Source organism: Lonchura striata, chromosome 15 (assembly GCF_050655825.1).
Source record: "Lonchura striata isolate lonStrDom1 chromosome 15, ASM5065582v1, whole genome shotgun sequence".
In the NCBI taxonomy this organism is placed as follows: Eukaryota; Metazoa; Chordata; class Aves; order Passeriformes; family Estrildidae; genus Lonchura; species Lonchura striata.
In genome coordinates, this window is record NC_140717.1 from 6,794,488 (window position 1) to 6,811,030 (window position 16,543).

Sequence of the window (16,543 nt, forward strand, 5' to 3'; positions counted from 1 at the left end):
CTCCACTTGACACCTTTTCTTTCCTTTGTGATTGAGTCTCTCTCCGTTACAAATCTACGCCGTAATTAAAGGAAGGAACTCCACTCCCTTCACCTGATTTATTTTTTAATACCGTCCCCTTTTGATCTCGTTTCTCTCTTAATTAAATTACGAGCCGTGAATCAACACCACTAGCAAAGCTGCTGTGCCTCACTCAGTTCCTCCTGCCAGAAGAATCGCCAGGAGTGAGAGGCAAAAGCAGCTCTGCTCATGCTGGCGTTTCACGAGAGCACAGGGGCTGCGACCTGCGGGGCTCACGCAGAGGAAACATTGAACCCCAGGCCCAGCTGTGGAGCAGGGAGTGATGCTCTGGGATGATTTCACAGCCGGGTTTGGCCCTGGCAGGTGCTGGAGGACATGGGGCAGCTGGAGAAGCATCACTCTTCTGCTTGTGACCGCTCTCAGGGATGGAAATCAGCACCTGGGCCCTGCTGGGCTGGTCCATCTTTGGGAACAGTGGGCTGTGAGTCCACAACGGCCCTGCAGCCCTATTGTAAATGTAGGTGAACTCAATGGGAAGAAATGGCAATGTTTGATTTAATTTAGAAGGCTGAATTATTTTTTTATTATAACTATGTTAAAATTTAGTAATATGTTATATAAAAAGAGGATATTAAACTACATACTACTTTTTCTGACTCTAACACCACTCATGACCCTCTCTTAAGAGTCTAGCTATAGGTGGATTGGATTGGCCATCAGGCTCAAACAGTCCTTACCAGAATCTAATCAAGCACTCACTCTAGGTAAACAATTTTCTAAACACATTTTACATAGGAAAAACAAGGAGCAGAAACAGAAATTGTTTTCTCATTCATTTCTCTCCGTGTACGTCTATGAAAAATCCTGAGAGGGAGAGAAATGTACTTGCCACAGCCCCCCCTGGCTCCGGGATCCCAGCCCACCCTCGAGCATCCTTGGCACGTGTGGTGCCTGTCCCTGCATCCCTCCCGCACTTAAACGCACCGTTCTCTTGACTCATGACTGCAGCAACACCGGGACGGGAGCAATAAATCCGGGAGGGCTCCCAGGAGCTTTATCCCGCTGGAAGCGGCCCCTGCGGACAGCGCAGAGCGAGGCCAGGGGAGGGGCAGTGCCACCTCTGCCTCATTCCCTCACTGAGTGCAAATGAGCCTGATGCCAATTTAATGAACTGCTGATGACTATCGCCTTTATTTTTAAATCCGAATTCCCGCAGGAGTCACCTTCAGCGGGGAAGCAGCCCCTCCCCAGCGGCGGCAGCGTGGATTGATTGCCTGGAGCTGATTAGCAATTATACCCGGCGCACTTCAGGGGTAAATACCATCGCCCTGGGCTGGGCACGGGGTGAGGGCGGGTTTGGGGTCCCCGGGATCCTGCAGGGATGCGACCCTGGGGCCACAGGCACCTCCCGGCTGGAGGGGACAGTCCCTCATTTAATTTTCTTCCCAAAGATTGCGGAGGTTCTGTGTGGTGCGCTGAGCTCAGCACCTTTCCCTCCCGCAGGATAAGTCTCTCCTGCTGCCGCCGAGCTGGTACTTGCTGGCATTTATGAATAGTGTCTTTAATACGGCGCCGGAATATTTGCCCCATAAATTCTTAAGATCAGATTTATGGATGAGCTATTACTGACATCACAGACTATTAATAAATCGGTTAAGCCTACAGAGAAGATTGTATTCCCCCGTTTTACGGTGGCACAATAAGCACATAAAAAGGGCCGTAAGGCAGCACAGCAGCTGCGGGCGGTGATGCCTGGCCACCGTGGCACACGGGCCGTGTGCTGTGTCCCCCGGGCCACCTGTCCTGCCCTGGAGGCCACCGGCCATCCCTCCCTGTGCGGCGTGGGATGCCCGGCGCTGAGCAAAGCCGGGATGCCCGCACAGCTTGCCCGGAGGCAGAGGGGGAAGCGCAGTCAGTGCCAGGCGCTCGGGGGGTGGAAGGGACACAGAGGACGCTGCTCGCCCCGCGCTGCCTCCCCTGCTCAGGAGAGGAGCTGTTTGCAGAGCGAGTGCGCTGCTATTTCTGGGAGAGGCTTCATTGAGAAAAGCCATCTGGAGAGAGGCGGCAGCGGAGCCGCGGCTCCGGGAGCGGCTGGCCCCGCAGCTCCGGGATCCGGTGCGTTCCCGGGGCTGTCGTGCACAGGGGAAATGCAGTCTTTCCTCACTCCCAGCCGCATCAACTGGCTGCGTATTGGCATGTTTTGTCCCTATTTCAGAGCCAGAGAAACCTGGTGGTTTTATCCTCACTCCCACCCTTGGCAGGGCTGTTCCCAGCCTGGGGAGATGCTCAACCTTCCCACGTGATGCCTAAGATTTAGGCAGAAAATACCTGGAGACATCCTAAGAGCACATCCTGGTGCCATCGTGGGTGATAGGAAATGTGGGATGGAGAGAGCTTGACGTGCACACCGGCTCCTGGAATGGGGGTACCGTGTGAGACCCTGTTCCTGAAGAGAAAGGGGCTGTGGAGGAGAGTGGCAGGAGGAAGATCCCACTGCTGGGAAGCCCGGCCAAGGCATGGGGCTGGGGGCCAGAGGCTGGCAGTGACCCCACTGCAATGGCCCCACATCCTGCCTGTGCCCCCCGGCGCCACCAAGCATGAGGAGCTCTCCACGAGAGTCAGGGCATCGCCCCAGGAGCACAGGGGGAGATAAACAAACAAAAATGCAATATTTTCTCCCACCACCAAGTTTCCATCAGTGCTGGCTGGCTGGGTTTGATTAAACCTCTCATTTATTACATTTTGCAATATAGTTTCACTACTAGATGAAACGCACATAAAACCCACTGGAGAAGTCCCAGCACACCCAGTCCCCAGAGCCAGCACAAGGCAGGGCAGGTGGGCTCTGGGGGACAGTGGGACACAGGCTGCTGGCCCTGCAGCAGCTTTTCCCCCCTGTGTGGGGGGATTCCCTGGGGATTGCAGGCAGGGGGATGCATGCAGCTGAGGAAGGGCCAGTGCAGCCCTGCAGATGCTCCTCCAGCACTGGGCTCACCAACACGTGTCACCTGGTGATGGGACACCCACGGGCCACGGCCACCCAGCCCTGCCCTGCCCCTGGCACTGAGCTGGACAGTCCCTGGGCAGCAGATCTGCACGGTGTGAGGGTGATGCAGTCGCATCCTGATCTGTCTGAATCTGTGGTATTGATGATTCTGAGATTGTAGAAAGTCTCTGTCTGTCAGCCCCCTGCCAAAGCAGAAGCCAGAATTGGTCTGTGCTGGTTTCCAGGTTGTTTATTCTGTTTATCTCTCACATGTTCTGCTGCCCTGCTCAGCTCTGTCCTGCAGGGCAGCGTGTGGGGCTCTGCCCTCAGTGGGATGTGACAAACATTAAATACCAGAAACTCCCTGGGCTGCATTTACAAGAACGTGCCAATATCTGTCACCTACGTTGGACAGTGTGTCCCCAGCCTGAACCAACAGAAAAATGCCAACACCACAGTGAGACATGGAGGGCATGAAGAAGGAGAAAAAGGACAAGGCACACCCAATTTCCTCCATCTTGTCCCCTTTGGACCCCTCATCTAGAATCCTAAAATTTTACTTTTGCACCCGTGCCACACTTAATTATTACTGATATCAAACACTCAGAGCTTGTAATTCATCCTGTAAGATTGAAAACTCTTTTCCATGGCCAGAGATCACAGCCAGTGTCTCTGGGGGCTCTCCTGCGGTCCAGAGCCATCTCCTGGGGCAGTTTCACCTGCAGGCTCTCAGCTCTGTGCCTGCTGCCCTTGGAGGAGCTGGCAGCCCAAGCTGCACTCCAGCACTGCAGCTCTGGGCTCTGCAGCCTCTCGGTGACACCAGGCACTTGAAAAGCCTCTGTAAAATAAATTAATAACAAAGTGACTTGTGCTTGAATGCAGTTCTGCAGAGATAAAGCAGTAACAGGGGAGCAGTGGAGAGTGAGGGAGGAGTTTAACCTCCCCTCCTCACAACCCCAGGCAGTGATGGATGATGACATTATCACAAAACCAGGTCAGATTAAGAGCAAAACAAGCTGAGATCCACCAGGCTTCCTGCTGGGTTCCTCACCGGCGGGGCTGGGTGGCAGAAGGCTGACAGCAGATGTCAAATGATCGATCCCTGAGCAGGCTGGATTTCCTTCCCAGCCCTGTGACTGGAAACTGGGAGGGCTGGAGCTGCTTCCTGTCACCAGTGGGGCTCTGGTGGGTCTCACCCAGCAGTCAGCAATCGATGCTCACCCCGGAGCCAGCTGCCTCCAGGTTGGGTGTTTGTTTGCTTTGTGATGGACAGATTTGGGAAAACTGCATCCTAGAAACTCTATGGCCTCATCCGGAGGCTGTGGGGTTTTCACTCCCAGCTTTGCCAGATCAATGCAGCTGCAGATCAGCCCACCATGGAGCTGCTCCCGATCCTGACAAGCATGGAGAAAGGAAAAATGTATTTTAAACAGATGCAGGTTTGCAAGGGCACAACTCACTGTGTCCCCCGTGGGCAGGAATGAGAGGCTGTAACAGAGAAGGAGCATCTTCCACAAGCTGCAGCTCCGAGAGGCACAATTTTTCGTCACTTTTCAGCTGGAGTTTTCAGCATCACCACAATATCCCTGGCTGGGGAAGCAGCAGCCACCAGGACCTCAATGCCACAGCTCCATCATCTGCAGTGATTAATGAGACGCCTGAGCTGTCCTTCAGCACCAGGAGACAGCAGGGAAAATGCCTGTGGGAGAAGAAATGGGCTGGGCTGGTACCTCCAAACCTCTCCCACAGGCTCCTGTTGGTGACTGACTCTTTGGACAGGGAGTGTCCCATCCCAGGCACTGTCACCCTGGCTGCCATCCCTCCCCAAGCACCTTTGTGCTCCTGATTCCCAAGAGGATTTGTCTTGCAGGGCCCCTGCAGGAAGGAGTCAGGAGCTGTTCCCACCTGTCAGGGCAGAGCAACTTAATGTCATTCAGAGCTGGGATCTCACCTCCAAATCCCTCCTTCCTTGACAAGGGCAAAAACCATCCACTCAAATCTTCAAACAGCAGTTCAAAGCCTTTACATTGCTCTCAAGATTAATTAGCAGCTAAATAATAATCCAGGATAAGCCTTACCAAGGCACAAGAACCACGACGTGGTCAGCCAGTGATGTGCTGGATCCAAAGCAGGAGAAAGTTTTGTGTTCCTGGTAAATCCAACATTTCCCAGGAAAATGCAGCCTCTTCCCATAACAAACAGCTGTGTCAAGAGTCAGTCCTCACCAGAGGAACATTTCAAAGCAGACTCACCTGGGGCAGAGGGGCTGTTTGCTTCACCTTAGGCAGGGCAGCAGCAGAGCTCTGGTCACTGAGGGTCAACCCAAATTCCCAGCAGTGGGTTGGAGAGCAGCTCCTGGTGGGTCAGAGCTGCAGGGTCAGGCAGGTCCTGGGGCAGGAGGCTCAGCAGAGGCATGGCCATGGAACAGAGGGACACTGTGTCAGACCTGGGACATCCTCACAGGCAAGCAGTGGCCAGAGGAGAAGGGACTGCCATTGCCTCATCCTGATGTGGGCAGTGTGCCCAGGCACCCCTGGCACAGCCCAGAGCGATGCCTTTGCTGCTCTGGACTCCCACTGAGGCTCACATCCCACTCCAGAGGCCACCACTGCAGGGCACAGCCCAAACCACAGCTGGAACCCCAATCCCCAGCAGCCTGGGAGTGCCACTCCTTTGCTACCAAACCCCCTTTTCCCAGGCACCTCTGAACTCTAGGAAGAAAAACAAACAAAACAAACCAAATAAATAAATAAATACCTTCTGCAGCAAGCTGGCTGCACCAGAACATTTCTTTCATAGAATGCATCATTTATTTTCAATTATCGCGGCACTTTCCCCCCCTCCCCGCGCATCTCGCTGGTGGGCAGCTCGCAGAGTTTCGGCAGAGCCTTGGCAGAGCGGCGGCTCCGGAGCGGGGACAGACGGGGACAGCAGCGGCGGCTGGCAGCCCGGGGCAGGGCAGGAGGGACACCCGGAGCTGGGTCCGGCCAGGAGAGGTGTCCCGGCTGCCGGCTCACCTCGGATTAACGGGGACACGGCGGGGAGGGCACAAAGAGGGATGGGAGCGGTGCTGGGGGCGTCTCCTCCCTCTGTGTCACCCTCCCAGCTCAGCATTCCCTCCTTTCCCCTCCCCAGGGACCTGCTCAAGTGCCTGGGTGAGCCGGAGCTTGGGGCTGCAGCCGAGTCCACCTCTGGCTGCCAGGGGACAGCCAGCCTTGCCAGGGGACAGCCAGCCCTGCCCAGGGACAGCCATCCCTGCCCAGGGACAGCCAGCCTTGCCAGGGGACAGCCAGCCCTGCCAGGACACAGCCAGCCCTGCCCAGGGACAGCCAGCCCTGCCAGGACACAGCCAGCCCTGCCAGGACACAGCCAGCCCTGCCCAGGGACAGCCATCCCTGCCCAGGGACAGCCAGCCCTGCCAGGGGACAGCCAGCCCTGCCCAGGGACAGCCATCCCTGCCCAGGGACAGCCAGCCCTGCCAGGACACAGCCAGCCCTGCCCAGGGACAGCCAGCCTTGCCAGGGACAGCCAGGCCTGGCTTCTGAGGACACAGCAGGACATGGAGCTGTGGCTGGAAACCCCCAGCACCTGTGTGACACCTGTGCCACATCCCCGGCCCACTGGAGATGCTGAGCTGTGACCCAGGCACAGAATTCGGTGTCTTCACCCCACACTGGCACCCCGAGCAGCTTTTCTGTCCCCAGGTGTGCCTCAGCCGAAGCCGTTTGCAGATCTCCCACACATCATGAAGGATTTTCTAATGGGGCTCAGCAGACTCTAAGATTTATATCAAAAAGGCCCAATTTATTGAATTAATGCTGCACAGCAAAGCCATGGCTGCTTAACAACTGGAGTATCAGTATTTTACAGCAACATAACTAATAAGGCCATTAATACAAAGTGGGCTCACTCCTGACATTTATATCACTGTAAATCTCACTCTCAGCACCAGAATTATTTATGCCATCCCGGGCACTCGAGAAGCGCTGTCATCCTTTATCAGGCTGAAAGATTTGAGCCAAGAAACAACGAATATAAACACAATAATAACAAAAAAAAGGAGCTGGAGCAGAGCTGGGCCAGGTCCCTGATGCAGAGGTGGGGCTGTCCCTTGCTCCCCTGCAGGGATGGGACCCAGCTGGGTCTCTGGGGCTGAACCCATCCACAATACCTGGCTGCAGCTCCACACATGCACCGGGTGTGCCCTGAGCAAGGAAAACTCAAATGGTTTTTATAGAATCATGGAATGGCTTGGAAAGGACCTTAAGGATCATCTGATCCCAGCCCAGCATGGGGAGTGCTCTTGCTTCAGGCCCGGGGTGCTCTGGGTGGAAACCACAGACACCAATCCCACTGTCACAAATTTCAAGAAGGGATTGTGGATGCAGCCAGGAAGATTCACAAGGTGAGGAAGATCTAAACCCCTCCTCCCCCTCCCAAAAAAAACCCCAAACCAAACCAAAACATCCCCAGCACTGACCAAGCACCTGGGAAACTGCAAATAGGAAGGAGATGAGGGCAGGGGGTGGCAGAGCTGAGGAGGCTGACAGAGCTCGCTGAGCACTAATTATTCCCGCATTATCTGCACAGAGAGATAAGGTTTTCATTAATAAACTTGGGTGGGGAGGGGAGGCAGAGAGGGCAGCAGCCGCCCTGAAGCACCAGCACCGGGAATGCAGCTGGGACAGGGAGCAGCTGGGGACAGCAGCGCTGGCACTGCGGGGACACAAGGACAGGAATTAGCTGGGAGCCTGCTCCTGCTCGGCATTGTTGTGCAGGCTGGCTCCTCATTCACAGCACGCTGGAAATGAAATCCTTAGCGATCTTCCCTAGGCAGGGCCTTGTTAAACCCGAGGTCTGCAGAGATAAAGTGCAGGCGGTGTAGGAGCAGCATCGCCACCTCACTGCTGCACCAGCACCTCTGCCCTTCCCACACCCAAAACCCTCTCCCTGTGGCACACTTCCAGGGGGATGCTGGAAATAGATCTGACCCTGGAAAGGTGAGATCAATCTCCCAGGTACAGGAAACCAGGAGACCCCCGACGGGAAGCAATGATGGTGTCTGGCTCCAGATCAGGAGGCTGAAGGATAGCTTTATTAAAACCATACTATATTACATTGATACACTATTTAAAGAGAGACTACCCTATTCTACATACTTACTTCTTACTTACTTATCTAACTAACAAACAAACTCGTGATTCTGTTGAGAGTCCAACACAGCTGGATCCCATTGGTCACTGAACCCAAACAACCTTCACCAGAACCCAACCCAGCCATCACTGCAGGTGAACAATCTCCACACCACATTCCACATGGGAAAAACACAGGAGCAGAGGTAAAGATCTTCCTCTTCCTCTTCCTCTTCCTCTTCCTCTTCCTCTTCCTCTTCCTCTTCCTCTTCCTCTTCCTCTTCCTCTTCCTCTTCCTCTTCCTCTTCCTCTTCCTCTTCCTCTTCCTCTTCCTCTTCCTCTTCCTCTTCCTCTTCCTCTTCCTCTTCCTCTTCCTCTCCCTGAGAGAGCACATTATGTCTCTCTGTCCAGAGAATGTGAATGTCACACCCAGGGACTGGGTGTCCAAGAGGATCAGAGCTGTGACAGTAAGAGGCCAGCATGGGAGGTCAGCCCAGCCCAGCACTTCAATGTTTTAAATTCAGGTTACATCATGCACAACTGAAAAAGAGAAAAAAAAATCCCATCCCAAACCTTCTACTTTCTAATACCTTATCTCCCAGCTTTTCTGTAAACCAAATGCAACCTTTCCCCATCTCTTCCAGGCAGCAGCAGCAATTTGCTCTGCTTGGCTGTAATTAGCTGCAAAACCACCTCAAAAATTGCCTGGTTGAAGAACATGTAAGGACTTAAAAAAAAAAAAAAAAGAGGAATGAAGCTGCAAGAAAGCAAGCAAAATCCATCATAGCTAATTATTTACTCTTGATTGTCAAAAATAAAAAGATGGATTGATGAAAGGAGTTGGTAAGCAGGACGATGGCAGGAGTGTTGTTGAAGGCAAGCAGTGCAGTGGGATCCAAAAGTAGGAATTTTCATAATCTGTGGGCTCTTAATTATCTAAACTGAGGTCTCTTGGAGCTGCCTGAGTGAAAATTAATTAGTTTTTGAAATAATAGCTAAATTGATACTGGGAAGGAGTTTGGGTTCTGAAATAATGGCTGAAAATTAGCCAGCTTGTTTCTCCATTTCTCGCTGCCATGTTCAGGAGGACATTTGTCTCTGTTGCTTTTTCAGAAAAGGGCCATTAATCACATCAGCAGATGGTTCATCCCGAGCCTGGGGTGTTGCAGAAACACAAAAGGGAGGAGGAGGAAGCAGTCACCAACAAGTGTTAGGGGAAAAAATCCTCCAGCCCAGTGATTAGCAACTCCAGAGTCCATTGCCCTTGAAAGAGCAGGAGCTGTTCCACTGGAGTAACTCTCCTGGAGACAAGGAACATCTCCTGTGACAAGCAGGCACCTCCAGGAAAGGGATTTGTCTGTCTTTAAAACAAATTACCTGCACTAATCCCAAATGCCAGGATTTATGGCTCCTGGCTGACCCAGGTTTGATGTCCAGCTTGTCAGTGCCTGCTCAGCCTTTCACCCACGAGTGGGCCACACACATCAGCCTCATCCTTGCATGTCCTGGGGGTTTGTGTGCTGGCCTGTCCCCCTGCAGAGGTGCCACCCCAGCCTCTCCCAGCTGGCTGCACGTCCCACAGGAGCAGCTCCATGCAGGAACATCTCCTGTCAGCAGCAGTGCCAGCTCTGCTGCCACTCACGGCCAGGACCATCCCAGGGGCTCAGGGGCTGTCAGATGAACACACCCAGAGTGCCATGGCCCAGATCTTGTTTCCTGGGAAATCAGCAGTGGGAACACCAGCTCCTTGAGGAAAACCCCCTCCAGTGGTCCCTGTCTCGCTGGGGTGGCATCAGGCACAAAGCAGCCTCACAGAAGGTGCCCTCGCAGGTGGGAGCTGCTCCTGCGGGGTCCCTGCTGTCCCAGCCCGCGGGGAAGCAGGTCCCTGTCACTGCACAGGCAGCTGAGGGCTCGGAGGAGCATCTGCTCCATCACACACACACACGTGTGACTTGTGTGAAACCCTTCACAGCGCTCACTGCTGCTCCTTGCCTCGCATTTGTGACACAATAAATAACGGGGTAGTGCGGGGAAGATGGACTCCAGCATGGTTGGGATGGATGGAGACCAGAGATCTCTGAAGGCTGCTCTTGGGATATCTGGGTTATTAGAGAGGGTGAAAGGCCCTGCTTGGAGGCACCAGACTGACCCGTGGCAGGCCCTAGGGCGTGGGGGAAGGGAGAGGCAAGGGGTAGAGGGAGATAAGAGAGGATCCCAAGAGGATGTTCCTGGAGAGGGGCAGTTCCAGGAGGGTGGAAGTTCCAAGAGGGCATCTGGCTCCTCAGAGACCTTACCAGGGGGCTTCAAGGTGGGTTGGAACAAGACTTGGGCCAATGGAGTTTTAGGGGATGTTTTAGGGGAGGGTTACAGGTGTGGGTGAACCATACATTTTGGGGGTTGAGATAGAACAGTCTATTTGACTTTTGCACTTATTTGTAGGTAAGGGCATTGTCCAGCCAGTACAGAGGATTGTTTTCATCCTGGCTGTATTATTATGAATAATTATATTTATCCATCCTTCCCAACAGCTCGGAGCAGGGAACCCCCCCACACTCAGTCAACCCCCTTACACCACAGGCAGCAGGAGCACACCTCGGCAGGCTGGTTGCTTGGAAGAGGAGGAGAAGTGCTCGGAGGAGACATCCATCCCCTGGCTGAGAGGGAACCCAGGAGCAGGCACTCTCCATCCTCATGGGTCTCAGAGCCCCACCATGGCACAGCCAGCAGCACAAACAGCTCATCAGGCACGGGCAGGCTCCTGCTGCTCTGCCAGCCCAGCTGAAGCAGCCCCCTGGCAGTGCACCAAAGGCAGGGACAGGAGGAGAGCATGCCTTGAGGTGCTGGCCAGCATCAGCCTCGGCTCCCGGAGCTGGGTGACCTCGTGGCTCACCCGCTGCAATGCCTTAACTGGATTTATTGCTCTGCCGTGAGCAAGAGAAGGCAAGTGGATGCTGGATTCTTGGCCATTACTTTGATTTTTCATCCTTCACCTGCTGTGAATAAAAAAAAAATGACAGTGAGAGCGGCAGCCCCCCAGCCCAACACCCACTGCCATCCCCAGAGCAGGGCAGGAGCACCCTCTGCTCACTGTGCCCTACACGGTCCAACAAGCCACTGATTTATCCCTGGGGCCAAAAGGAAGGAAGCTGGCCAGCAACCCTTAATGAAAATAGAGGTACCAGTGCCTCGAGGGAGAGCAGGAACCAGAAGTAGTCTCCTGGCTCAGGTTGTCAGCCTTGCTTGGATTCCCCTTGTTGCCAGGAATGCACACACAGCTGGGAAGATACTCGAGTTGCCAGGTGCCCCTACCCAGAAAAGTGGAGGAGTGCTGTTATGTGTAATAGATATAATTCGTGCCATTTCTAGTATGATATATGTGATATTGAATATTTGTTGGAGTATACACGTTTGTATTAGGAGCGCCCCCATCCTTGCAGGTGAGACCAGGTGTATATTAGAAACTGATTTACAAGTAAGAAGTTAGGGCTCACCAGGAGATGGGCCATGGCTGGAGAGATACGGGAACCCCAGGTGCTGATCATCAATGAATGACCTGAGATGGATCTCATGGAAATCCTCGGGCAGATCCATGGGAATGCAGCGTTCCGTAAATTTCATCAAGGGATTCAACTCCAGACACTGTTCTCCCTCATCACCAAAAAAGGAAAATCTTATTAACATATGGACTCTGAATAGAAGAAAAGACTGATTGCTGAAATCTTGGCCTCAGGCAGAATTTTCCCTATAAAAACCGCTTGTGCCAGGATGGAGGTGTGTGGGCACAGAGGGAAACCTCTGCTGAGGCTGAATTCTTGTTGCACACCCAGGGTCGACCCCGGGCTCAGCTTTGTCCTTTCCTTGTGGCTGGCTAGATAGAATTTGATTGCAAAATAAATATTTTATTTTTCATATTAATTTGGCTGGACAAATTTTCACTTATAACAAGTGCCAAGGCCCCAGGGAAGAGCTGTGTGTCAGGAGCTGTAATGGAGCTTGCAGAGGTTTGGGGTGCACAGCACCCACATCTCCTCCAGTCAGGGCCGGCACGGCGGGATGGGGAGCAGATCCAGCCCCTGGGCAGGATGCTGGGGCTTGGCTTTGTGCAGGTGTTGGAGAGGATGGATAAATATAATTATTCATAAATAATACAGTCAGGATGAGAACAGTCCTCTCTGCTAACCAGACAATGCCCTTGCCTATGGATGGGTCCAAGGGTCAATTCCCTCTCACCCCCCAAAATGTACAGTTCACCCCACACCTGTATCCCTCCCCTAAGACATCAAGTGCCTGTAACCCCACTGGCCCAAGTCTTGTTCCAGCCCACCCTGAAGCCCCCTGATAAGGGGCTCCGAGGGGCCACATGGCCTCTTGGAATTTCCCCTCCTCTTGGAACTCCCCGTCTCCCTCTCCTAGAGCATCCTTTTGTCTCTCCCCTTGCTCATCCTCTCAAGTCTCACCACGTGCTGCGTCTGGCAGCTCGAGGCAGGACCTTTCTCCATCCCTAATAAACCTGATATCCCAAGAGCAGCCTTCAGAGATCTCTGGTCTCCATTCACCCAAACCATCCTGGAGCAGGTAGCACATCTCCACATGCAGGAGTCTCCATGCCTGGCGTTTCCAGCTCTCCTGTCCTGCCCCAGGCTCTCTGCCAGCACACACCCGTTGCTCTGGGCTCTGCTCATGCTCCCTCCGATTCCTCTCCAGCGATTTCCCAGCCCCAGGCACGGGGATGGTTTCTTGTCCCCTTTTTGCAAGGTGATTAAACGCTGCACTCGTAAAGCACTTCATTCTGGGAAACAGATTATGCAAAACACACTCAGTGGGATCTCACACACATGGATACAGCTGGCTGACAGTGGGGACTCTGCTCCCAGGATTTACTTCTGGGGACTGTGAGGAGCTGCCTGGCCAGCCTGGGAAAGGGTGTTCAGCACAGAGCTCTGCTCATCACAGCCCCGGGGAGCTCCTCTGGGAAGGGCTGGCTGGTGGCACGCAGGACACGGGACAGAACGCTCTGGAGGAGGCTTGAGCACGGCACGGAGCAGCTCTGGAGGCCCAGCACATCTGCATCTCCTGCTGCTCCTTGTTTTTACCCTCGTGTGGGTTTTTCAGAGCACTTCTGCTGCTGCTGGCAGTGCTGCGGCACTCATGCACCACGCTGGGATAAGAGCACCGGGATGGATCTTCCCTCATTGTGTTTCCAAGCAGCTCCAGGGATGCTCTGCTTGCCCACAGCCTTTGCCAGCATGGGACCTCGCTGGCCAGGCAGAGCTTCCCTCATCTTGGGCCACTGATGATGGGCAAGGAGGCTGCTCAGCTGCAGACAGGCCCTGGCCACAGCAGGCATCACACGATGGAGCTCACTCCTCTGGGTGGCTCTGGGATGCTCCAGGGGAGGGGACTGAAGGCAGGCAACCTGCTGGGTTAGGAACAAAAGCCTACCTTGGGTGCATCATTGTTAAAAAGAAAAAAAAAATAATAAGGAAGGGAGAAAAGAGAAATGAAGATTCCCCTGCCCCTAAATTGCTGACTCAGCAGTGACTCTGGGGCTGAGTTTAGCTGGGGAGCTCTGGCAGTGGGGTGAGCCCTGCTGGCCTCTCCTGAACCTTCTCATCAGACATTCCAAATAAACCCTTCCCCAGCTCAGGAGAGATTCCAGTCACGCTCCAGGGGGATTATGGAGCACATGGACATCCTGAGGGGCACACACAGCTCTCTGCTGGGCATGCAAGACCTGGCAGTGGGGACAGCACAGAGCATCACGCCTGGAGAGCCTCCACAGCAACAGGGAATTCTAACAGCAGGCAGGTTTAGGTCTGCACCGACACCTGGGGACAAGGGGCTCCTCTGGCTCACTGCCTGACACGGGTGGGTGGTCCCCAAATGGCTCTGCAAGCCCTGCAGGTGTTGTTCCAACAGCTCAGCCTGGCCTGGGGCGTGGGGATGGCCCCTGGGGAAGCACAGAGCTTCCCCCAGACCGATTTCCACAGCAGGGTGCCGTGTTCAAGGCTTTCTGATCAAACACAGCTCCACTTCTAAGCCCTGATGGTATCAGCACCACAGCCTGACCCGGCTGGGAGCTGAGCTGCCTCCATCACACCCACTCCTGTCAGGTCAATCCCTGCATAACCTCACACTAAACCTTCACTGAGCTCTTCCCAGGAGCCCAGCCTGCAGAGCAGCCCGGGGAGCTGCTCCTCACTCCTCTCCAGCCCTGGGCAGGAGCTGGGGGTCCTGCCCCAAGCCCCCCACGCTCCCAAATCCTGCTGCCCTGGGCCATGGCAGGAACAGGGACAGATTCCACAGGGTCACTGTCAAATGAGCTGCAGGCATCATCCCTTCTCCACAGAGAGCAACACACACTCAGCTTTTCCAAGTCCAGCAGCATTGCTGAGAGCCTTTTTCTTTCACCCTTTCATTTTTCATATGCTAAAAATCAATTCCTCCTCCTCAATGCTAGCAATTCCACTGAAGTTTCCCATCTCATTGTTTGCTTTCCTTCCCAATTTCTGCATTTTGCAGGCTCTGTAATGGATGAAGTGGTGTCCACTCTCTTTTTCTACCTCTTTTTCCACATTTGTAGTTCATGGTGGCCACTCTGGCTCTGGCACTTGCCTCCCTGGCTAGGGACATTCCCTTTTCAGCAGGCAGCTTCCAGGAAGCCTCGGGCAGTGCTGTGTTCATGCCTCCCCCTGGCATACACCTCCCTTTTATTTAGGGGTAGAGAAGGGGTTTTGGCAGCCATTCAGCTGCTTCCTCCCAGTCTGGAGGGAGAGGGGGGCCCTGCACGTCTGCAGAGGGGAGATAAGGGAATGGGGCAGCTCCAGTGCCCGGGATCTTATTAAAGGAGAGCTGGCTGGAGATCCTATCACTGCCCAGAAATATCTGTGACTTCATCCTCCACAAAGGGAGCGAGCAGGGTGAGCAGGCTGGGCTCTGCTGTGGGGCAGGGAGCAGGGGCAGGCTGCCCCCCTCTCCCAGGGAGCCCCCCTGTCCCCAGGGCTGGCCACGGCCACGGTGACAGATCAGCCCCTGGCACTCGGAGCTGGCCGCTGCTCGGGCACTCAGCAGTGCCAGGGCTGCTGCCCTGGGCTGGGGTGGAACCTGGCAGCCCCCCACCCATCCAGGGGGGACAGGGACAGCTCCTGTGTCGCTGTCGAGGCAGGACGGGAATGAGAAGACTGACTCCGAAGGCTGCTGAGAGTAAAACTCTGGTTTATTCAAAATACACTGCTCTTTTATACAGAGCTTCACAAGGACCAACTCCATCGGTTCTGAATAGAAAACAACTGACAGCATTGGTGCAGAGTGCTTGACGCCCAGTGATAGAACTTAACTATAAACAATGTGAAAAACAAGACAGATAATTATTTACATTCTTTTCCAGCTCTTTCCCAGGCTTTTGCCTGGCTAGAAACTCTCCGTTTCTTTCTCTGACTGAATCTGAGACCCACAACAGACAGCCCTGCTCCTTCTGCACTCCCCAGTTCCTCGCTCAGGCATCTCTGCATCCCTCTGGGTGAAACAAGACCTGCCTATTGCCATGGGCTCCCCTCTGCAGGCCCACAGCCACCCCCACAGCCCAGCAGAAGCCACCAGAGGGGATCAGGGGCTGCAGGGACGGTGGCAGGAGAGCACAGTTCTGCCTTGGTGCTGAGTTTTGCACCGTGCTGCACTCAGCCAGGCTGCATGATCATTTACCCTGCTCTTTTGCAGCTGACAGGACAAATACCACAGCTGGCGAGCGGCAGCAGAGAAACTCTGGGTGACAGCCCAAGGGAAGCCAGAGCCTTTTCCCCCAGCCAGGGCAGCTCCCAGCCCAGCAGGGAGGAAGGGAACAGCCCGTGCCCCGACACAGCTCCGAGCTGCTTGTGGAAGGAACGGCTATTTCCAGGAGTCAGAGCCTTTCTACCCTGCCTTCCTTTGAAAGGAAAAAAAGCCCACCTAAATATATCCTCCCAGAATTAGAGCTTTTAACCTGCCTGCCTCCTGCAGCCCATTGTCCAGCGCACCAAGAGCTGTTTCCCTGGAAATGGCAGAGCAGGCTAATTGCTGTTTGAAGCCTTTCCTCCCATGGAGCAGAGCAGCAGCCTCGGAATGCCATTCCCTTCTCTGATAGCTCTCTGTCAGAACAGGCTGCCCAGCCTATTTCTCCCTGGTTTTCTCCCTGGACAAGCAAGATTTAATCAGAAGTGTTCCTGCAGAAGCCACCCCAGGGTGTGTGCAAAGGGGGAGCTGCTGGGGACTGACAGCTCCAGGGGAGCTCAGGGGACCCTCAGCAGTGGGATGGACCTGGAGCCTTCCCTACAGGTCAAGGCAAAGAAGAAATGTGAGCAGGAGGAAAAGCACATCTGAGGTGTGGGAATCCAGGGCTTCCCTCTGTCTGCCCTGGGACCCTGGCAGG